Source organism: Rutilus rutilus, assembly GCF_951802725.1.
Source record: "Rutilus rutilus genome assembly, chromosome: 1".
Taxonomy (NCBI): domain Eukaryota; kingdom Metazoa; phylum Chordata; class Actinopteri; order Cypriniformes; family Leuciscidae; genus Rutilus; species Rutilus rutilus.
Window position 1 is genome coordinate 2,436,782 of NC_140209.1, and position 25,637 is coordinate 2,462,418.

Below are 25,637 nucleotides of genomic sequence, written 5' to 3' on the forward strand. Positions count from 1 at the left end.
AATTATATCGATCTCCATGCTCAGCCTGTGTCTATATTTGTTCTTCATGCTAGTAAGTGCTAACTTAAATCCCTACTTTTACAAAGCTAAGGTACATTGTCGAGAACGGCAGTATAGCGCGATTTGCTGAGGCAGCAATCTGCACGAGACCTGTCATATAGCCGACACGCTGCTTAAATGCAGAAAGTTTTGAGCGCAAAAGATGAGATAAATTTATCGTATGTCATGTATTTATAGCATTTTACCTGATAGAAATGCATGCTCAGTTTAAATCGTATTTTAAGATGAGGTAGTATTAAAGGAACGGCAAAATTCAGCATTTTGTTCCCGCACCCCCTTCTGTCACCTCACCCCAGTTTGAGAACCACTGCCTTTACATATCTTTGTAAAACGAAAAATAATAATAATATTACAAATAATTATTAGTATTAACCACCCAAACACACTTTAAAACAAACTGCATGATACCAGTGCTCTGTGAAAAAGTCAGTAATTATTTTTTATTATTAGTAATTATTATTATTACAGTAATTATTACAAGACTGAAGCATACACAAAAACAAACAAATTGCACAAACTTTCCATTTGCATTTGAAATTTAACTTAAAAAGTTTAGTTACTTTCTCAGAAAGGTCCCTCACTCCGGTAACTGTCCATGTTGGATCTGTCCCTGTTGTTTTAAAAAGTAATCACGGAAAGCAAAACAAGGCATTAGCATGACCACATCCAGCTAGCCAGGCCGATAGGCGCGCATGAGCACGGGCGCGAGCGCGGGCGGGCACGCGCAGCTTGGGGCGCTAACAGAAGCGCCCATAGCTGACTAGATTTGAGCTCGCTGATTGGCTACAGTTTATGTCAAACATGTATATCTTAAATCAGCAATTGGCTAAGCTGCTCCACAGACCCGCCTCTCTGGGGCGATTTCTCCAGCGCCCCAGAGCTGATGAGACGTGCACGCAGGTGTTGAAAAAGCAGACATTTTTTATTTCTATCATATTTTTCACATACACTGGGTGTATTTGTGACACTCACAAAAATAGGTTTTGTTGAGATGATTGTCTTTTGTTTTATTTTATTTTATTACAAATTAAATACTGTTGAGAGAATGCACAGAAGCGCGCTATGACATGCTGTTTCACAGAACAGACACAAGGTGGCAGTACCTTTCAGCCGCGTCACTCTGGGACCCTTAGCGAGGCGCAGAGGAAGAGAAGCTCATATTCCGGTTGAATGGAAAGAGAGCAACAGTTGTCCCGCGTCTCTTATAACTTTGTTATATTTGCAACATTTTCAGGTTTGTTGTACATCTTTTATATGACTTGCAAAGGGTTATAAGCTAATATGAATCCTCAGTGATGTGTGTTTAATAAGCTAAAGGTATGTTAAGTGTGTAAATAGTCAAGTTCAATGATAACGTTGTGGAGTTGAGAGGAAATGGCGGCCGACGCTCGCACTAATGTTTTCTTTGATCTATTCCTAACTGCTCAGGGATATTTCTTAGTTTATTTCTGAGTTTATTACTGTGTATGTGTAAAGTAACTGTGTGCGGAAGACTATGCATTACGGGTAATAAATGACGTTTACAGATAAATAAATAGCAGTTTACAGATGTAGCTTTGGGTTAAACGCACGTGGTAATATTAGACTATCATTTTATTTCGGTTCATAGGAATTAAGTGTAAAAGTTATGAGACAAATATGTTTAATATTGAAGTTTGTGCTCATGTAATGTAAATACAATTTAACTTAACTGCAAATGGGATTTATTTACACTTACAAAAGGTATAATGAATACAGAAATACTGGTTGATGATAGATACCAGAGAATATGGTTAGAGAAAAAAATGTGTTTACGGTAAGATAAAACTGTGATAAGTGAATGTTGTGGAAATATGTGAAGATACATTTATGTGGAAATGTACTTTTGAAGAGAATGTGACTTCATGTTATCCAATTGTGGATATTACCTGTGTTTCAATACAGAGCAACAAAAGATAACAGTAATAATTCTTGAATGCAGATATAACGTTGAAATGAAGTTGTTAATAAAACATATTCCGGTTGAATGGAAAGAGAGCAACAGTTGTCCCGCGTCTCTAATAACTTTGTTATATTTGCAACATTTTCAGAGCACTTCGACCAGGAGTATCAATATACATCTGCTAGCGGACCCCTGGCCGGGACCCGTTACATATTTAATATCTTAAACACACACATACTGACAATTTGTATGTATGATTTATGTATGTATTTACTTATTTATTTAATGAGTGTGGCTCATAAACTGTGGTCTGGCTCATGGGGGGGGCGGCGCCCTAGCGCCCTCTATTGGCCAGCTGCCCCTGCCCGACGTCCTTCCGAGCAGACGAGAGCAGTCTTAACACACCACACGGCAGGAATATCTGATCAGATTATTTTACGATAATCGGGGCATCCTTAAGATTGTCGGAAGGGGTGAATCGGGGCTAAAATCGGCCTAATTATCCTGCCGTGTGAACCAGGCTTTAGAGTAGCATAAGACTACTAAAGTAGCTTTAGATTCTGCATTCCGGATGAGGGTGGGGAGATCATTCCACCAGCAAGGAACCGTGAATGAGAATGTTCTGGAGAGTGATTTTGTGGCTTATCATCTGGTTAAAATGCGAGAAAGAGCTGTGTGTCATCAGCATAGCAGTAGTAAGAGAAACCATGAGCCTGTATGATGTGTCCCAGTGATGTGGTGTAGATGGAGAAGAGGAGCGGTCCAAGCACTGAACCCTTGGGAACCCCTGTGGTCAGGTGATGTGCTCTGTATACCTCGCCTCTCCATGCGACCCTGAAGGATCTACCTGTGAGATAGGACTCAAACCAGTGGAGAGGAGTACCTGTGATACTCAGAGATGAGAGGGTGGACAGAAGGATCTGATGATTCACAGTGTCGAAGGCAGCAGATCCAGGAGAATGAGAACTGATGATTTGGAAGCAGCTTTGGCGATCTGCAGGGCTTCTGTGACCGACAGTAATGCAGTCTCAGTTGAATGCCCTTTCTTGAAGCCAGATTGGTTGACATCCAGCTGGTTATTCTGAGACAGGAAAGATGATACTTGGTTGAAAGCAACTCGTTCAAGTGTTTTCACTATGAATGGTAGAAGAGAGACAGGTCTGTAACTCTCTCTGAGTGATGTGTTTAATGTGGTTTTTTAAGCAGTGGAGTTATCCGAGCCTGCTTGAATGCTGTAGGGGAAATGCCAGTATGGAGGGATGAGTTGATGATGTGTGTGAGTGCTGGTAGAAGTGTGGGAGAGACGGCTTGTAGAAGGTGTGAGGGGATGGGGTCTAGAGGGCAGGTGGTAGGATGACTGGAGATTAGGCCCAAACTTGAGGCACGATGCGTCCACTGAAAGAGCAGATAAGACAGATCGCCAACTCTCTGGACCGATGCCAGAACCAGCAGAAGGGCAGTCTTTAAATTCATCAACTGGGTTCAGAGATGATCACGGCTCTATTGTGGTCAAACTGTGAGTTCTCACGCTCAGCAGTAACATGTTTCCAGACCTCAACAGTGAGATCACAGCTATGAAAACACTACGGAAATCATGTAATGTCACACTTAGAGCACAGCCCACAGACACCTCGCTGTAAAGAGAAATCTATTTATTATAAACATTCTCATCATCTGCCAATGGAATTTTGCCAAATAAGGAATTGAATGGCTTAGATCAGAACTATTTCACAATGACAGTATGTATGAAGCCAGAGTCAAAATTAATCTCTGAAAGTTTTGTCTGTTTTCTCACCTGAACTCTTGACAGTGTATGTGTCTGTGGTCTTGACTTTTATTTTATTTTCAATTGCTATTCGAACTTCACTATTTTATTTAAAAGTACTTAAAGTTTCTATTTCACTTACAAGACTTTGTGGTTATTTTAGTCTGTTCATAAGCACACCAATATTGAGATACGGGTTTATTGAAATAAAGTTAATAATATTCAGAGGCTACTTAGAGAGATCTAATAATAAACTAACCCAGGACCCCATCCCGCTTAAATCTAAGGGAGAGGGCGCTACATGTGTGTATGTTAAAGTATCATGAACCATGTAATACACATGTTGGTGCTGTCACACTCCTGACAATCTGAGTGTGTAAATCATGCTAGAGTTGATATTTATTGACACAGTTAAGTGTCTTTACATGTGTGTGAAACATGTCTGAGAAGTGCATATTGTGAACCGCACTGGCTCAACACACATCTACTCTGAACACAAGGATATTCTTTTGCACACGAGAGCATTACTGTTAGTTTCACTTTCTTATTTTAGCAGTTTCCTGCATGCCGTTAAATTCTAGAAATGAAATCATTACATTATTAGTGATAAAATTGTTTTGTTACTCCTGAATTATGAAAATGTTTTTAAAGATTTTTAAAGTAATTATTAGCATCAGTTCCAGTTTGGTCAAACAGAAAGTATTTGCACACACTACATGAGCGTCTCTAAAGAAGAGATGAATCTGTCTCAGGAAGTGTTTCTACATATGCAGAGGGGCGTCGCACCCATGAGGGATGTGGGGGTTTGAACACACACACTTTTCCCGGTGAGAGGGTTCAACACCCGCACTTTTCCTGCAGTTTTTCCGCAGTTTTGCACAAACGCCTGACTACAGTCGCTCCTCCGTTTCTCTGGCCGCTCTGTGTCTGCGCTCGCTGCGGCTGCCTCCTCTCCCCCTCCCTCTCAAACATGACACCGGCTCTGAGTGTGACCGGCTGATGATTGGCTGTTCTGCCTTAAGTCCCGCCTCTCTTGGTGTGTTAGATTTATTGGTCAGCTCGTACTGAGGAGGCGGGAACTTATTGCTATGGTTATTTACATCTTCCTTTTCCAGGTATTTTGAATTAGTGTTTATGCTTTCGAGGTTTTTAAATAAGCTTGATATGTGTTTGAGAAGATATTCTGTTTATGTTTTGTTGACATGTTGAGAATTTCGGTATTATATTTTGTCTTTTAGACTAATGCTAATTAGTTCATCTTGCATTGTTCAGAATGAAGTACAGCTTCCAGTCTAATACTGAAATTGTTGCTGTTCTTCAAGGGATGACCCCAGAGGTCTGTGGTCTCTTTGACCAAGTCGAAACAGTTGCCCGACTCCTCCTAGTTGTGTCTGTGTCATCAGCAGAGTCAGAAAGGAGTTTCAGCAGCCTCCGGAGGCTGAAAACATGGCTATGCAGCACCATGACCCAAACCCGCCTCAACAGTGTTGCTGTGTGCCATGTACATAAAGACAAGCTGGACAGGGTAAACAGAAAAAAGACTTCAGGAGGTCTGTGGAGCGCCGGAGCTCCAGGACTGCATCTGGAGACACTCCCTCGCCTTGATGAGGTCCTTCATTGAGTCTTGCAACATCGCCATGGTGTGCAACAGGAATCGCCTCCAGCCGGGTCCACTGCCACGCATGCCTGGCAAGGAATCACTCCTCTAATCTATCTGGAGGAGATTCCTCTTTTCCACCGGCCATGGCAAGGGTCATCATGTCCAACTCCTGGAGAGAGGGAGGAGACAGGCTTACATAAAACATCCATCTCAACTCTCCTCAGAGATAGACCGGGCCAACAACATGCTCTCTGCCGGATCTGATGGGCCTGCCGATGCTTCTGGTTTGGGCATGAGGAACTAGCTGAGTTTTGATAAAGGCAGAGATCCGACTCAAACTCCTCCGCCAGCTCCACCTGTGAGCCTCATAAACAAAGCTGTGGGACTGGACCGCTATGTGTAAATGCCTCTTAAAGAGTGCCAGGCGGGAGCGGAGCTTCTTCACTGTGAATCGATCGCATTGAGTACAGCCAGACCCTCGAGAGTTAACCCAGCGTGCTTTGCTCCAAAACAGATCACACATCATCAGGTGTAGTGGAGCATTTCCATGACGTGATGCACTTTTTAACCCAACTAGCCATCTGTGTGACACTTTTACAGACAAACAGCTTTCTGAAGTCAAAAGAGCTGATGATGTTTTACAGCCTATCAGGGCACCTGTGATGTCATCTGACTGCTGTAGCCAATCAGAAATCGAATTTCTTCTTTCACTGCTCGCCTAACAGACATTTCTTGCTGGATGAAGGACCTTCAACTAAACCTTGCTGAGACAGAACTGCTCATGGTGTCGGCCAACCCAACACTTCATCACAACTTCTCCACTCAGCTATTGATGATCAGTTGAACTTCACAGACCACAGTGCTAGAACTGCAGATTAGCCTTATACAACATTAGGAGGATCAGGCCCTTCCTATCGGAGCTTCACAACTCCTTGCCCAAGCGCTTGTTCTCTCCAGACTGGACTATTGTAATGCTCTCTCCTTCCAGCATCACTGTCAAACCTCTGCAACTGATCCAGATGCTGCAGCAAGAGTGTGTTTATCGAGCCGAAGAGACGCACGTCACTCCTCTCCTCATAAACCTGCACTGGTTTCCAACAGCCGCTCGCACCAGATTCAAGGCCCTGATGTTTTCCTACAGAACAACCACTGGCTCTGCTCCTCTACACCTAAACTCACTACTCCAGACCGATGTGTCTCCAGAAGCTTGTGTTCTGCAAGTGAACGGTGTCTTGTGGTGCATCATCTCAAAGAGACACAGAATCACTTTCACAGACCTTCACCTGGACTGTTCCTGCTGGAGGAACGACCTGCCGAACTCAACCTGAGCTGATGAGGCTTTAGCCATCTTCAAGAAACGGCTGAAAACGCATATATTTCATCAAAACTCGACCCATTAATACTCACCCTTACTATTCTATATTACGATACATTACGAGCTTATGAAGGGGAACAAACATCTTAAACATTAAGAAAATTATAGCAATCATTTAAAATAAAAAAAGATGCTAAAAACAGGAATGAACAGACAAGATCCAAGAATCCTCAAATCATCTCCATCACAGTCTGAGTCTGTCCATTACTGTATTAATATTATATTTAAAGCAGTTTACATATGAAGCACAAGAGAATGACTTTCAACACTGTAGGCAAATATATCCATAAAACCCATATAAATGAAAATAAATCTGGCTTTTTATTTGTAAAAAAAACATTTTAATCTAAACATGATTATGTCACTATAAGTACTCAGAGTATTTCTCTGTTTTTTGAGAAGAAAATAAAACAATGAACAATCCTCTGTAAGTTTTTGCTATTGTAAATATTGCTGCAGATTGGCTCTAAACTCATCAGTATTTTATTCTAATATTGTGGGCATCTCTATTTCCTCTGGGTGCTTCGAGTCCTTCCTCCCTGCAAAATAAAAGCATTGACTGACCTCTCGTATGTGTTTTTATCATGATTGCAGATTGTTCCAGATTAGATGAGTGTGAATCATCAGATTGTGTGCGGCTCAAAACTCACCAGCTCTTCTTGCACAGATGATCTGAAGAAGAATCACAGTAGGAGCAGCAAACACAGCCATCTCAACAATAATCACAATCACTGCAGGAAACATGAGAGGAAGAAGAGAAACTGTACATGACTGAAGTCAAGGGTATTCAACTATTCTACAACTGCTGCATTTGACACCATTTGACCATTGACCACAACATTCTTTTAAATAGACTAGAAAATTATGTTGGCATTAGTGGAATTGCACTAGCATGGTTTAGATCATACTTATCTGACCGTTATCAGTTTGTAGCATTAAACGAAGAGATGTCTTATCGATCACAAGTTCAGTATGGCGTACCACAAGGCTCAGTACTAGGACCGTTGCTGTTCACTCTGTACATGCTACCATTAGGAGATGTCATTAGGAAACATGAAATTAGCTTTCACTGTTATGTCGACGATACTCAGCTCTATATTTCTTCAAAACCTAACGAAACTTACCAATTCACAAAATTGACGGAATGCATAACTGATATAAAAAATTGGATGACTAGTAATTTCCTTCCTACAAATTCTGGAAAAACAGAGATTCTAATTATTGGACAAAAAACTCCCACACGTATTAATCTAGAATACTGTCTAACACTTGATGGCTGCTCTGTTAAGTCTACGTCGTCAGTTAGGAACCTGGGTGTGCTCTTTGATACCAATCTTTCATTTGAAAGTCACGTGTCTAGTATCTGTAAAACCGCATTTTTCCATCTTAAAAAATATATCTAAATTACGCCATATGCTCTCATTGACAAATGCGGAACAATTAGTTCATGCGTTCATGACCTCAAGGCTGCTCTGCAGTACTTGAGCGAGCTCTTAATGCATTATAGTCCTTCTCGTCTATTGCGATCTCAAAGTTCCGGCCAGTTAATAATACCTAGAATATCAAAATCGACTGCTGGCGGTAGATCCTTTTCCTATTTAGCACCAAATCTTTGGAACAGTCTTCCTAACATTGTCCGGGAAGCAGACACACTCTGTCAGTTCAGAGCTAGATTAAAGACACATCTCTTTGACCTAGCATTCACATAATACATTATAGATTTCTTTAATTCAGTGTTAGGCTGCATAGATTAGGTCAGCCGGAACCGGGAACACTTCCCATAAATCCTGATGAACTCGTTACATCATAAGAAGAATGGCATCTACGCTAATTTTAGTGTCTTTGTTTATCCTGAGGTTATCCCGCAGCCTGCCGGATCCAGGCCGTATCCAGATCTGACGAAGGACCTTCGCCTGGACCCGATGTCAATGCAGTGCTGAAGTGCCAACTAGTCTCTCCCTATGGAGGATCCCTTTACCACTCTACAGATAAAGCGTTGTTGGGAAAATTCATTTCGCGTACCTACCCCGAAGTGACAATTTTTTTTTTAATTCTGTATCAGAATTTATAAGAAAAGACCAGTACTTTGTTTAGGCTTGGTTTGTAGTGAATTACAAACCTGCGTACATATATTCAAATGCACATAACTATAGAACCAATTCTTAATGCGCATGTGAACGTCATCAGCGTTTATCACAGGTTCGCATTTAAAGTCTGTGTAGAGAGAATGGTGTCGTCTTAGTGGCCCCTAGTTAATTAACAAATGATCGTTGCGACGGAAGCGAATCAATCATAACTAACTTTAGCTGGAAAATAACTATTAAAGAGCCGCTATAAAGCCAAAACAATCTCTGTTACCTTAAATTATATGTTTATCTCTGTAAAGCTGCTTTGAAACAATCTACATTGTTTCTACACAATCTACACAAGCGCTATATAAATGAAGATGACTTGACTTGACTATCAACAGTTATTGATGAAGCATTTACAGACTGACTGATAGTTTAATGTTATAAAGCTGTCAGTATAAATGAACGTGTCGTACCTCTGTATAATGATACAGCAGTCACACTGACTCCAGTTTCTGATGCTGTATCAGCTGGATCTGTGGATCACGTCTGTTAGTTCAGTTCAACACATAATGCCACATATACACAACATCATCATCACATAATACTGGAGCTTCACATCACAGAAATGATGAATATGTGCACGAGTCTGTCATCTATTATCTTCTTACTTCACTCTCAAGCTGTCAGGAGGAGAATGACTATCGCCATTGATCAAAAATAAATCTATTTACACAGTGATCATGTGATCATGAACCTTGTGTAGGAGCTGCTGCTGTAGTTCGGCTTGATGTCTTCTCAGAGTTTGAGCTTCTGACTGGAATCAGTGTTGGTGAAGCGACTGGAGCTGCAGAAGATGAATGTTCAGACGCATCACCTGTAGGACATTAACATCATATTTTCATATCGATCATGACATGCAGTTTGTGTTCTGTAGGATTACAAATTTAAGAATATGTTTAAGATCTGCTGATCCTACTTCCTTACATAACATCACATAAAAACTAAGGTGAACTATACTGTATTGGGCATTCAAGGTGAACATGAGGGCATCCATTTACTGATTAGATTTAACAGTTTCCTTTGAAGGGGTTTTGTTTGTCTTTGATCTTCCTACTGAGAGTTGAACTATGTGTGAATGTTAGTTCTCGTGACCATTTGTTGTTTATACCATTTTGGGAAGTCAGTTGGGGGTAATTGCCTCTATTGTCTTTAGATGATTAGTTTTAGTGGTCATCTCTAAGGCTGTGTGTAAGGTCAGCACCTTTAAGGACAGCCCACTGAATTGCCTATAAGATACCATGTAAAGTTACATTAGTTAGATTGTTGGACTGCAGCCACGCTCAATAAAAAAGAACTTCTGCTTGAACGATATCCCAACATCTCCTAGTTTTTGCTTCGATGAAGGAATAAAAAGTTTCCAACAATTTTATGCCGTGTGACCGGATGGAGAAAAAAAGGAAACTCAACAAAGAATGACCTTTTCAGGACTGAATCTTGAAACTTCATGCACAAAGAATCTCAAAGACTGAACTTTTCAGGATGGAATCTTCAAGAAACAAAGAATGAACTTTTCTGACTGAGTTCCAGACTGAATCTTGAAACTTCAAGACAACCACAAAAGATTTGGTGATTTTCACTCCATTCAAAGAACCGTTGCAAACCAGAACAAATTTGTTTTCCTCTGCGCCGACAGAGAAGAAGTTAACAAACAGCTGCAGGGTTTTGTTAACTAAGTTATTCTCTAAAAGTTTGCTTTTAGAGATGAAAGATATCCTCTGCCAGGCAGGGAAGATTAGCATTACATGTTAATATTGTTTTATCCTCTTGCTAGAAAAGATTTATCCTCTGCGTTAAAGGGAAGATTAGCATCATGTGCTAATATTTTGGTTTATCCTCTGTTTCAGGCAGGGAAGATTAGCGTAAATTGCTAATATTTTTGTTTATCCTCTGTTCTTGTCAGCAGGGAAGTTAAGTGTGAAGTGTTGGTAAATTGGAAAGTTTACAAGTGTACCTTCTGTTTATCAGTTTTTAGTGTTTGTTTGTGTGGTAACAAAGAAACTCTCAAAATGGTTAGAAGGAATGCTAGACTAATCCCCACAACTGAAAAGGGTGGTCTTGCGACTCCTTTATGGACAGACAGTGAGTTCAAGTCATTGTTAGGACAGCACATGGACTCTATAGTGACTGAGTCAGTCAGATTGAATTTAACAAAGAAATTTGGCATTCACCCAGAAAAAGTATGGTCAATTGAAGATTGTAAAAAGATACTAGGAGCAAGTATTCGCAAGAACAATGTGAAAGCCATTATCTGTTGTCACAGATAATTTAGCTTATCCATTGCACAAGAACAAGCTCAGTGTATTGCTAAGTTAAAAGAACAGAACAAACAGTTGCACACTCAAGTGTACTGTCTCAAGAAAAAGGTGGGCCATAAGGCCTCATCCAAATGTGACTCAGAAAACCAACAGTCAGATGAAAGCCATCCTGATTTAGTCTTTTGATAGAATAGAGGACAATGTCAATGCTGGATTGATGAAAGATGTAAATGCAGTTGAAGTGTGTGGAGCAAGACAAAAGGCTCAGAGTAGGGGAAAAGGTGTTGAGACAGTTCCATCTGCAACCCCCATACTGCAGCTACAAGCAGTCAAAACATTTTTAGGTCCTAAAGATATTGAGAGACTTGTTGAAAGTTTGCCATCAGTGCAAAGACATTTTTCTGAGTTTAGGAGAGAGTTGTCCAAAAAGATGCGGCTTTATGATATGTCTCTAGCTGAAATCACCCAGCTAATATCACAGATATTGACTGAGTCAGAATTCAATGATTTTGAAAATGATGTAAACAATTCTGAGTTTCAAAATGTCAGAAAAGATGAATTGAGAGAGGGAGTTCTGAAAGTGTTAAAGAATATTGTTGGACCAAAAGTGGACTGGTCGAAGGTCACTAGTTCTGTACAGAAGAAGGGTGAAACTGTTTGTGAGTACACAGAAAGATTTTGCCAGACCGCTGCAGCTTACAGCGGGATTGCTGACACTTCAGAGAAGGTGCTAGATGATAATGGTCTTCTAGTTCGCACTTGGTTTCATGGTCTTCTGTCAGAACATAAAAATGCATTGCCTTACTTAGAATTAACATGGTCCAGTAGAACCCTGCAAAACAACTTGGACAGGTTAGCTACTTGGAAAAGAGACTCTGATGTCAAGGCAAGAGTAAAAATTGCAGCAGCATCCTTTATAGTCAACACAGAGAATGAACAGAAACGCAAACGTCCTAAGAGAGAGGGCAGCTGTAATTACTGTGGTAAACCTGGCCATTGGATGAAAGAGTGTAGGAAAAACAAAAAGAACTTTAAAGAAGTTAACAAGGTTACTCAGCTTTTGCTTAGCCTGCTTGCTACTCTGAAGCAGCCCCTCCCCCCATCATTAAACTCGTGGGGCAACTTGATAATGTGTTAACCATTTAGGCTGTGAGTGCTTAATTTCCCCAGAAACAACAACAAAGATGAAAGACTGATTTTTGTTTAATAGAACAAAAGTAAAGTGAAGGTCTCTGCCTTCCTTTGGGGGACCCTGGTTAACTAGAATCACAGCCTTAAATGTTATACAACAGAATAGTCCAGTCAGACACCAATCCTGTATTATGATGTCTATTATGACTGATGTTTCACTGGAGAATGGAAATGTGCAAATTTCCTCACACACTGTACAGTGTGCACACAACAGGGACAGAATAGGACACACAGACCAGTGCGGAGCCCATGGAAGAACCGAAGTGCAACAGGCCTCGGGGGCAAAACCTTGTGGTGAAGATTTCCTCATTTCCCCTCTTATCTCCACCTCACTGGTCCATAGGTGTCAAATCAATAAAAAAATAGGGAAAGAATGAAACAACAACAGCAGACTCTGAAACCGATACAACCCTAGTGTTTGAACAAATACTGCTCTGTTGTCTTTTGTTTTCTTTCTTCCTCTGTGCAGATACCACTTGATAGCTGTCCTGAGATCCATATGCAACGACCGTCTCACCTGCATATGAAGCCACAACCTCAAGAAGACAACTAGACCCACTGCTGAACGAACTATTACAAAAAAAAATAAAAATACACAATGCAGAGACTCACCTACGGGAACTTCAGTCATCCATCAGAGAACTTGAACAAAATCCAACAAGATATTCTTGATCTTTCAACAAAACTACACCAGATGACTGAAGATAACTCTTCATGGTTCGGAAACTTGTTAGGTAAACCCTGGCTGTGGATCAAGGAAATAGCATTTCTGCTGTTGTTTCTTCTACTGGCATACTATCTATGTGTCCACAGTATCAAGTGTTTCATTCAACAAATGACTCACGTCCAGCACAAGGAAATAACAGTTCCAACCAGAAAAGACTATTACCCGTAAGGACTTCACGGACCCTAATTGCATGTTTGTTTCTGTGTCAACATGCAATTACAGAAAATCAACACAGAACATGTGCTATGTAACTGTAACAATCACAAGTTACAAGAATGAACTTTTAAGTGTTTAAATTTGTAATCTGAGTTATTAGAACTCTCAAAGAGGGGACTGTAGGATTACAAATTTAAGAATATGTTTTAGATCTGCTGATCCTACTTCCTTACATAACATCACATAAAAAACTAAGGTGAACTATACTGTATTGGGCATTCAAGGTGAACATGAGGGCATCCATTTACTGATTAGATTTAACATAGTTTCCTTGAAAGGGGTTTTGTTAGTCTTTGATCTTCCTACTGAGAGTTGAACTATGTGTGAATGTTACATAGTCTTAGTTCTCGTGACCATTTGTTGTTTATACCATTTTGGGAAGTCAGTTGGGGGTAATTGCCTCTATTGTCTTTAGATGATTAGTTTTAGTGGTCATCTCTAAGGCTGTGTGTAAGGTCAGCACCTTTAAGGACAGCCCACTGAATTGCCTATAAGATACCATGTAAAGTTACATTAGTTAGATTGTTGGACTGCAGCCACGCTCAATAAAAAAGAACTTCTGCTTGAACGATATCCCAACATCTCCTAGTTTTTGCTTCGATGAAGGAATAAAAAGTTGCCAACAGTTCCATCATCACAGTTTACAGTGGCAGTAGTTGAGAAGAGACTGCACTGTATTACTGTATAACTGTATTACTGTGTTACTGTATAATTTATTCCTGGTTTATATGAGAGTGAAACACAGTTGAGCTTCTGCAAATAAACCTTCAGCTTGAATGAAGGACATAAGCCTTATAATTCCTAAAGCCGACCTCCTACATGGGTCATACTAGGCTTTAATACACTCGTCTGATTTATGCAATATATCATGTATGACCCATGTAGGAGGCCAATATTGAGAATTATAGGGATTGTTATGCAGTTTATGACTTTGACCACTAATATTTTACAACTCCAAAACTTATGAAGCCATCAGAAAGAGTAGAGCCAATCTGTGGAAGTTTTCACAAATCTGTCAGAAAAGAGTGTTTTCTCACCTGAATACTTGACAGTGTATCTGACTGAGGTCTCGAGTTGATCTCTGCGAGTAAGCTGACATCTCCACTCTCTATTGTCATCTTCATTCAGGAGTGTTGTAGTCAGAGTGATGATACAGCGATCTGATGAGAATAATATCTGATATCTGGTGTCTGTCTTCAGATCAACACCAGCCTGATTCACCCACAACAGCTCATATCCCTCAGAACGGAGAGACTCACAGGAGAATCCAGCAAATGAATACAACTGACAGGAGAGAGTCACAGAGCGGCCTGGACTGGTCGCAGTCTGTGAGGATGAAGATGATGAAGAAGATGATGATGGAGACACTGAAACTGAACACAAGACACAAATCACAGACTCTTCAATCATCATCTGAGTTTAAAGGGAGAATCTGCCCTTTTTAAATTGACCACATAATCATAAACTTACCATGAAGAACATGCAAAGAAACAAAAGCACCAGGTCCTTGTCGTCTGTCATTCACATATTGTTCGCAGGTGTATAATCCATAATCTTCTAATTCTGTGACGTTCTTGATGTTCAGAGAGCAGTCAGACTCCAGACTCAGTCTCTCATGTCTCTTTGTGTCTTTATTCTTTATCCCTTCAGTAATCAGTTCAACTGCTGCTGAATGTCTGAATCTGTTAAAGTACATCCATGTAGTTGATTTGCAGTCAGAAAGAGTTTTATTACAGGACAGAGAGACATTTTCACCAGAACTAATGAACACATGAGCTCCACTGGTTCCTGAAACACAGTATATCCCATTGATCATTATGATATATATTAATAAATGAAACACAGAATAAAAAGCAGAAGTTTTAAATCATAGTATTTTTCCTGACTTAAAGCAAACAACACACTCTCCAGAATAAACTATTAGTCTTTATCAGAGAGCTGTTCAAATCACTGACACACTCTTAATATGAAGATAATTCTTCATCATCAGATGTTTGAGTGACACTATGTCCAGTATCAGGAATAATACAGTATGATCTGTGTGTATCAATACACAACTCTGAGATCACAACGTGAATGTGTGCAAGAATAAACTGAGCATGTTCAAATGAACTCTTTCCAGACTAATTCCACTAAATGTCTTTAGAGAAAATACAGATTTCTTTACCTGTGAGAAGTGAAGAGAGAATGATCAGTCCCAGCAGACACAGATCACACTTATCAGCCATTTTCTGTTTCTGTCAGTCTTCCTCTTCATTATATATAGTTACAGCTCCTCCTTTAAACATCATCAGCTCCTCCTGTGGTTATTAACTTCCTCTCATCTGACCAACTGACTGTTTAAATCCGTTGCTATATAGTGACACTATACCAGTGTAACTTTGTCCTCTCTGTAGATTGGGCTCATATAGACTCTGAACTGTGTACTTTAACACTGAGGATTTTGCTCTGTGGTCTTGAATGGTCTTGACTCTGAGTGACACTCAACTTTCCTCTACAGATGTATAGATGCTACAATTGGTTAATAGTTGCAATAGTTGTTCTCGAAATAAAAGAATATGTGAAAAGTAGCTGGTTGAAAATTAAATAAAATCAAGATGTGTTGAATTTGCAGGGCGAGCTCAACCTAAAGCCTATTTTGAGCTTGGCCTGCAAACTTAAGGGTCATAGGAAGGGAGTGTATGTGTGTAGCTATAGGTACATGACATGTTTCAGGGTGTTAAAACCACATGTGTTTTGAAGAGAGCTTGGAACATCTCTTGCTTCAAAGATAGAAAAGGTCTGAAGCCGAAGAGGGTCAAAGGGAACAGGGGAACTTTCCATATAGAGCTTTTGGTTTGTGTGCTGCATAAGACAAGGGTGATACGATCTGTAGATAATCTGAATATGTGCTTTCACAAGCTTACGTTAATGAAAGTCCCAAGCATTACCTTATAAGGGAATTAACTGTACTAAGGCCTTCTTGCAAGAATAAAGTACTTCAAAGACAAGTGGGTTTGCTTTTCACTGCAGTCTCACCACTAAACAGATCATTTCTGCAACAAGCGGGACAGCACCAGCATGTGTGTTAGATGGTTTTAAAAGGCTTGATACATTAACATATATCCACACATAAATAAATAAATAAATAAATAAATAAATACATGATTTCTTGGAAGTTGTGTTGTTTCATAATCTTGTAAGTGGGCAGTGCTTTTGTTGAACAGAGTTCTTTAGACTGGATAAAAGAGGGTGAAAGTGATTAATAGAGAAGGTCGTATGTGCTTATTACAGTAATAACAGCTTATTACCACCTATAGTTACGTTTTAAAGTCAAGCGCCCTCTAGCGCTCCTGTTAATAATGACAGTGTTGTGTGTACTATTGTTGTATTTTGTACAAATGCAATTTGATGTGCTTTTTTTTTTTTTTTTTTTCATATTAGAAAGTAATGATCAAAAAAAATAAACTCTTATCAAATACAATTATTATTTTTTTAAAAATACTTTAAAGGTGCATTGCGCAACATTTCATGTTAAAAATACCCGTTTTTCTAACCCATACATGCTTAAACAATTGCCTGATGGGCTGAATGAGCCCTTCTATGATCACTGCGATTGCCTCTATAATCCTGTACAGTAAAATAAATAAGAGGGATTCGGGACGGAATCGACTGGGCATGACGTCATGCGCGTTCACGCTCATCTGGCTATGTCTGGCAGGTTTGTGTATTCGCCGCCATTATCCGCATCAGCGAAGACAACTCAAGTGACTTTTGCAAAAGTAGAAGATGGATTCAAAGAGACCGCCTTCTAGTTCATCCCAAACCCCAACGCAAACTCCACATAACCGCGTGCACAACTCTGGTTGCAGTTTCGCGTGTTGCCAGAAGGGGGCATAGTTCTGCAAAAACTCAGAGACTTGCGCAATGCACCTTTAAATTATAAATAAATCTTGTAACAAAGTGAGAAAAAAAAAAGCTGAAAATGTTTTAAAAGCACTGCAGATGATAAAACCATGATTTATATCAAATCATATCAAATTTTATGTATAAAGCACATTTAAAATCACCCTTGGTTTTCCAAAGTGCAGTTCATGAAAACAAACAAACAGAAAAGGCAAAAATGACTAGAAAAATGAAAATAAAAGTAAAAATAAATACAAGAAACGCAGTAGAATTACTAAGAATTAAAAGCACAAGAGAAAAGATGAGTTTTAAGCAAAGATTTAAATAGTGTAGACGCAGTTCTAACATATAGTGGGAGGTTATTCCACAACTGAGGGCCAGCCACTGCAAAAGCTCGATCACCTCTGCATCGTAAGTGAGATCGAGGGACAGACAGAAGATGTTGATCTCTTGACCTGAGTGATCTGGGTGGGTTGTGATTGACAATTAAATCAGAGAGATATTTAGGGGCTTGATTACAACGAGCTTTGTAGGTGAAAGTTAAGATTTTACAATTCGATATCGAACTGGCAGCCAGTGTAGGGAGCGCATAATTGTTGTAATATGACCACGTTTACGGCTGCCGGTGAGCAAACGGGCAGCTGCGTTTTGGACCATTTGAATACGAGAGATTGCAGACAGAGGAAGCCCGACATATAGTGAGTTACAGTAGTCCAGTCGTGTGGAAATGAAAGCATGAATGACTGTCTCGAAGCTGTCTCTACTTAAAAATGATTTAACTTTGGCTAGCCGGCGAAGGTGATAAAACTAGCGCTAACTGTGCTGTTCATTTGTTTGTTTATTTTAAGACTGCTATCAAGATAAAACCCCAATTTTTTTACATTGGTTGTGAGGTGTGGTGTGAGTCCCTAGGTCAGTACAGTTACTGTTGGAGAACTCATTTGAACCAAATAGAATGATTTGGGTTTTATCATCGTTCAATAGCATGAAATTATTTGTAAGTCACAGTTTAAGTTGATGAAGACATGCATCTAATCTCTCAAATGCTTGGCTATCTTTGTGTTTTATGGGTATGTAGATTTGGATGTCATCCGCGTAGCAGTGGTAAGACACACCAAATCTACTCATGATAGTTCCCCGGGGTAACATATACAGAGAGAACAGTAGAGGTGCCAGAACCGATCCCTGGGGCACACCACAGGTGAGGTGGGTCGCTGAGGATGTTTGAGTGCCAGTCGAGATAAAAGGATCTTATGATCAATGAAATCAAATGCTGAGCTCAGATCTAGTAGCATTAGGGCTACAGTGTCCCCAGCATCAGTAGTCATGTGGATATCATAGAGGACTTTTAGAAGAGCAGACTCAGTGCTGTGAAGGCGTTTGTAGTGTTCAAAATGTCAGATCCAACAATATCAATGACCAGTTTTAAGTAATGGGGAAATGTAGTGTTTGTGTATTAGTCAGGAGATGGCGCTGTAGTCCACATGTTGTCACCTATAAAAGGGTGAAGTGTGTTGTACATGCTGACCATTATGTAACATCTGGCACTGTTGGATTGCTTTAGGATTTTAATAAATCTTTAAGAACTGACAATGCTTAGTTTCTTGGCCTCATGCTTACCAGGATTTAAACATTACATCATCAGCAATTGCTGGTAAACTTGAAATCTCTGAACACATCTAGTGTGTGTAATCAGAAATGTCCTGTATCTGATCATCTCTGTGCATCTCAAGTGTATGGACGTGTACGGGATTTTCACACACAGGTTATACACATTAATTTTCAGTGAAATTTCAAATATCTTAAAAGGAATTGGATTGGATGAAACCCTCCAATAGCGCGCCAAGTGGATGAGCCAGTTTGTGATTGGTCCCTGCAGATTTGTAATGGAAGCAGGATAGAAGAATGTACAGGTTTCCAGTCTGAGCTGAAAAAAAAAAATGTATATAAAATGAAAATACTCACATATTACACATACATACCTTTATAAACGAATTATTCATACTGGGCTTTAGCTCAAATATTGCCCTTCTCTTTCAACATAGACATTTAATAAACAACATATTGACTAAATGCACTTTGTTTAAACCAGCATTTAACTTAATTTTACATTGATTAAAACACACACACACAAAACATGGATCCATTATACACAGCATGTGCTCAGTAACACAAGAGACCAATAGAGCGAGTGGGGGCCCCAGGCAAAGTTAATCAATGAGGCCCTTTTTTAGATATATGTATTTTATATGTTTTATATAATATATACGATTTTGTTGTTAATATATCTTTATACATTATATTATAATACAAAATTCAAAAAGTAGTCAAAACAGAACATCTAACATTATGTACTTACAACATTATGTGCTTGAAATATCAAGCTTTATATAGATATATTTCTAGTAGCCTATAGCCTAGGCTGTGTTTCTGTTTATTTTTGAGACTCGCTCCAGTTCACAGAGACCATGAAAGCGCGCCCTGATTGTTTTATTAGTAGTATTAAGATTCAGCTTGTGTCAAAATGATTGATGGTTTTTTAATTAATTATGATTGGCAGGCTATCATGTTTTGCTCTAGGGTAAAGCTGACCAGACTTTCAACTATTTCACCAATGTCAGTTTTTTTATTTTTTGACACCTGTGACACTCAGAGATCTACAAATGTACACATACAGAGTATTTCGATGACTCCGAACTCGTCTCTATATACACAAAACATATCCAGTTAAACTGATTCAATATAATTGGATTATGAGGACTTATGTTACTCCCGAAAGACTGAATAAGATGAATCCTAATATTCCTGATACCTGTGTTAAATGTAATGTCGAAAAGGGCACCTTATTTCATTGTCTGTGGGACTGCTCAGAGATACGAAAGTTCTGGAATGAAGTTATAAAATGTATTTCTAAGATGACTTTAAATCCAGTGCCTGACAATCCTGCACTTTGTATTCTTAATTTGTATCCAAAGGACTGTATGTTAAACCGCAAAGAGAAGAAAATTACAGACTTATGTTTAGTACAAGCTAGACGTTTGATTTCTCTCTGTTGGAAAGATGTCAAGAGCCCTTCTGTTGGTCGCTGGCTGAAAGAACTATCATCATGCCTCATCCTTGAAAAGTTAACATACACAGTGAAAAAGAAATCAGCCGAATTCAGAGAGATTTGGAATCCCTTTCTTGCATTCTTGGAGAACTGTGAAGTCGAGGATACTCTGGAAACCTGAAGGTGATATGTCCCTAACTGTTGATACCTCCTAAGCTGTGTATGATTATATAATGTCGTTACCCAGTGTTTTTTTTTTTTTTTTTTTTTTCTCGTTTGGGGTGGGGGGAGTGGATTATTTTATAGTTTGACTGTTATATGTTTTTGTAAACTGTTAAACTCAATAAATACATGTTCAAAAAAACATATCCAGAACTTTTCTGAGGATTACGCCGATCGGCTCTTTGCTGTTAAAAAACATGGGGGTAACTAATCTGTTCATTAATTTGTCAGGCCTCTTACGACATCCATTTCATTGAGATTTGTTACACGTTTGGTATCCCGAACACAATCGTTTTTCATATCACACGCAGCATCGATGATCCTGTGCATCAAGCCAACCATCTGACCTCTAAAATGATCTTTAACCCTCTGAGGTCGGCAAACGCGCCGGCGAATTACAGCGAATACTTGTCACACATTTATGAGCCATATACCTTTATAAACATTTAAGTGTGTACTTTTAAATGATCGGATTCAAACTGAAAACAAATATTCTCTGTTTAAGTAATTTGTATAAAACCAACAAGACGTCCAGCTTCTCAAAAGTTTCCTAATTATTTTTAATTTGACCACGCTCACTTGCGCAAAAGAGATTGACATGCGCTACATTCTGTCACTGAGAGGTTTCAGGAAGAAAAGAAGCAGGCAGCTGCATTTCATAAATTTATCCCCTTCAAAATAAAAGTTTCTGGGACTGCTGAGCGAGGGCAGTCCCAGCCGCCGAGTAGCTCATCAAAGCAGAGAGCGCAGAAGAAACAGAACGTCGTGAATCTTCCCAATGTGTCTCAGTGGGTCCTGCACACAATCGAACGTCCGCCTCAGTTCAGAGGGGTCCTTCCCACTGTGGTGGGCCCCGAGCAGGCTCTGGTGATGGAACAGGAGGTTATGACTCTTCTGCAAAAAGGAGCTATAGAGCGGGTTCCTCCTCCCAGCAGGGAGTCAGGTTATTACAGCCGGTACTTCATTGTTCCAAAGAAAGACGGGGGGTTGCATCAGATTTTAGATCTGCGTCTTTTAAATCGCACTGTAGGGAAGCTCAAGTTCAAGATGCTCACTCTCAAACAGATCGTGTCACAAATCAGGTCCGAGGACTGGTTCGTCACGATAGATCTGAAGGACGCCTACTTCCATGTGTCTATTCTTCCTCAACATCGGAAGTTCCTAAGGTTCGCTTTCGGGGGCGAAGCCTACCAATATCGGGTTCTTCCGTTCGGCCTAGCACTGTTACCCCGAATGTTCACGAAATGTATGGATGCGGCTCTAGCTCCTCTGCGCTTACAGGGCATCCGCATTCTAAATTACATCGACGATTGGTTGATTTTAGCTCAATCGCAGTCTCAGGCGGTTCGGCATTGAGATGTCGTTCTCGCTCACATCAAGAAATTGGGGTTGAGGCTCAACGCCAAGAAGAGTGTGCTTTCTCCAGTACAGAGATCCACTTTTCTCGGTGTGGTGTGGGATTCGACGACGATGCAGGCACAACTTTCCCCTGCTCGTATTGCTTCGATTCTCGCTACAGTAAATCAGATCAAGCTAGGCCAGTTACTCACTGTGAAACAGTTCCAGAGACTGTTAGGTCTCATGGCAGCAGCGCCCAACGTTATTCCTTTTTGGCCTATTGCACATGAGACCGCTTCAGTGGTGGCTCAGAACCAAGGGATTCTCCCCAAGGGGAAATCCGCTCCGCACGATCATGAGTTTGCGACGGTGTCTTCGCACCCTGGTTATGTGGAAAGATCCTTGGTTTCTTTCCCAAGGTCCTGTGTTGGGAGCTCCTTGTCGTCGCGTAACGCTAACAACAGATGCCTCTCTCACAGGTTGGGGGGCAATCATGAGTGGTCGCCCAGCTCAGGGTTTGTGGCAGGACCATCATCTCTCGTGGCACATAAACTGTCCCTATGTCACAACTATGGTCCCAGGGGAAACTTCTGTCTTTCAGAGCGATTTATCTCCCAGGGTATCTGAATCGGGGGGCAGACATCCTGTCGAGGCAGGGGCCGAGGCCCGGGGAATGGAGACTTCACCCCGAGGTGGTGGAGCTCCTTTGGGAACATTTCGGTCGTGCCTAGGTAGACTTATTTGCTTCCAGGGAGACATCACATTGTCCACTGTGGTTCTCTCTCAACCATCCAACCCCACTGGGGTTGGACGCTATGGTACGCCTCGGCCTCGCCTGTATGTTTTTCCCCCGATTGCTCTGCTCCCAGGAGTTCTGGAAAGGGTTCGCCGGGACGGAGTCAGCCTACTCCTGATAGCCCCGTTCTGGCCGGCCCGAGTATGGTTTTCGGACCTTGTGTCCCTCCTCGACGGCTCTCCCTTGGAGATTCCGATCAGGAGGGACCCTACTCTCTCAGGCGAGTGGGTCGATACTTCACCCCCGCCCAGAGCTATGGAGACTATCAACAACTCAACAACAGTGCAAAATATGAAAAGACAATGCAGAAGAGCAGAGCGTATGTGGCTGAAGACAAAACTTGTAGTCCATTATAACATCTACAAAGACAGCATCCATGCTTTCAATATGGAGCTAGGCAAAGCTAGACAGACTTTCTTCTCAAATATTATAAACAGTAATTTAAACAACACACACACTCTTTTTGCTACTGTAGAGAGACTGACAAACCCCCCAAGCCAGATTTCCAGTGAAATGCTCTCAGACAGCAAGTGCAGTGAGTTTGCTGCTTTCTTCTCTGAGAAAATCAATAATATCAGAAAGGTGATCAGCACATCCTTGAGTTGCACTGGGGTCAGTCAGATCAGACCACCTGAGAAAGTAGTTACTATGTCTGATTTCAAAGAAATTGATGGCAAAATTTTGGAAGAAACCGTACAGCACCTTAAAACATCAACCTGCGCTCTTGACACACTTCCCACATCATTTTTCAAAAGTGTGTTAAACAGTTTAGAAGCAGAACTTCTAGAAGTGGTAAATGCCTCACTTCTCTCTGGGAGTTTTCCAAACTCCCTGAAAACTGCAGTTGTCAAGCCCCTCCTGAAAAAGAGCAATCTGGATAAGACCATATTAAGCAACTATAGGCCGATTTCAAATCTTCCTTTCATAGGCAAGATAATTGAGAAAGTTGTCTTCAATCAGCTAAACAAATTCTAAAGCTTGAATGGAAAATTTGACAATTTTCAATCTGGTTTCCGACCGCACCACAGCACAGAGACAGCGCTCATAAAGATAATAAACGATATTCGCTTAAATACTGATTCAGGCAAATTATCAGTGCTGGTGCTACTCGACCTCAGTGCTGCATTTGACACTGTTGATCACAACATACTTCTTGACAGGCTGGAAAACTGGGTGGGGCTTTCTGGGATAGTCCTAAAATGGTTCAGGTCATACTTAGATGGGAGAGGTTATTATGTGAGTATAGGAGACCATAAGTCTGAGTGGACATCCATGACATGCGGAGTCCCTCAAGGCTCAATTCTTGCGCCACTCCTGTTCAACCTGTATATGCTCCCAATGAGCCAAATAATGAGAAAGAACCAGATCTCTTACCACAGCTATGCAGACGACACACAGCTCTACTTAGCCCTATCGCCTAACGATTACAGCCCCATTGACTCCCTGTGCCAATGCATCGATGAAGTCAACAGTTGGATGTGTCAAAACTTTCTTCAGTTAAACAAAGACAAAACTGAAGTCATTGCATTTGGAAACAAAGATGAAGTTCTCAAGGTGAACGCATACCTTCACTCTAGGGGTCAAACAACTAAACATCAAGTTAGGAATCTTGGTGTGACACTAGAGTCAGACCTTAGTTTCAGTAGTCATGTCAAAGCAATAACTAAATCAGCATACTATCATCTGAAAAATATTGCAAGAATAAGATGCTTTGTTTCCAGACTAGACTTAGAGAAACTTGTGCATGCTTTCATCACCAGCAGGGTGGATTATTGTAATGGACTCCTCACTGGCCTTCCCAAAAAGACCATAAGACAGTTGCAGCTCATACAGAACGCTGCTGCCAGGATTCTGAGCAGAACCAGAAAATATGAACATATCACACCAGTCCTCAGGTCTTTACACTGGCTCCCAGTTAATTTTAGGATTGATTTTAAAGTATTATTACTGGTATATAAATCATTCAATGGCCTAGGACCTAAATACATTTCAGATATGCTCACTGAATATAAACCCAACAGATCACTCAGATCATTAGGATCATATCAGCTAGAAATACCAAGGGTTCACTCTAAGCATGGCGAGTCTGCTTTTAGCTATTATGCCAGCCGCAGCTGGAACCAGCTTCCAGAGGAGATCAGATGTGCTCCTACAGTAGTCAATTTCAAATCCAGACTCAAAACACATCTGTTTAGCTATGCATTTAATGAATGATCACTGTGCCAATGTTCGTCCGACTGTACTGTGCTGTATTTTATTTTTTATTTTCCTAAACTGTTTTAATTATTCTTATTTCTTTTTATTATTTTAATTTCTTCTATGTAAAGCACTTTGAATTGCCATTGTGTATGAAATGTGCTATATAAATAAACTTGCCTTGCCTTGCCTTGCCTATGGGCTTGGCCTCTGAGGGGGCTCAGCTCATAGAATCCGGTCTCTCCACTGAGGTCGTTGAAACCATTCTCCAATCCAGAGCTCCCGCTACGAGGAAGTTATATGCCGCGAGGTGGAAACTTTTCACCTCTTGGTGTGGAGAGCGCCAACAGGACCCAGTTAACTGTCCGGTTGGTACAGTGCTGGAGTTCCTGCAGGACCGTCTCTCCACGGGGTTATCCCACTCCACACTGAAGGTGTACGTGGCTGCCCTGGCTGCTTACCACGCTCCTTCGAGTGGAGTTTCTCTTGGGAGACACCCACTTATATCTCGCTTTCTTCGTGGCACCTTGAGGCTGAGGCCAGCAGTACGCACGAGGGTACCATCCTGGGACTTGGCCACTGTTTTAGAGGGTCTCTCCTTGGCTCCCTTCGAGCCCCTTGAAGAGGTTTCCGAGAAGTTCCTTACTCTCAAAACTCTCGGTTACTCCCTCGTGCCTGGAATTCTCACCTGGCATGGCTAAGGCCTTCCTCTATCCTAGGCCAGGTTATGTTCCAAAGGTTCCAACTACTGTTGTTAGACCTGTCATACTGCAGGCTTTTTGTCCTCCTCCGTTTCTGACGTTGGACCAGGAGAAACTTAATTTGCTCTGCCCAGTTAGGGCTCTAGATGCTTATGTACACAGAGCTGCCCTGTGGAGGAAGTCAGAACAGTTGTTTGTTTGTTTTGTG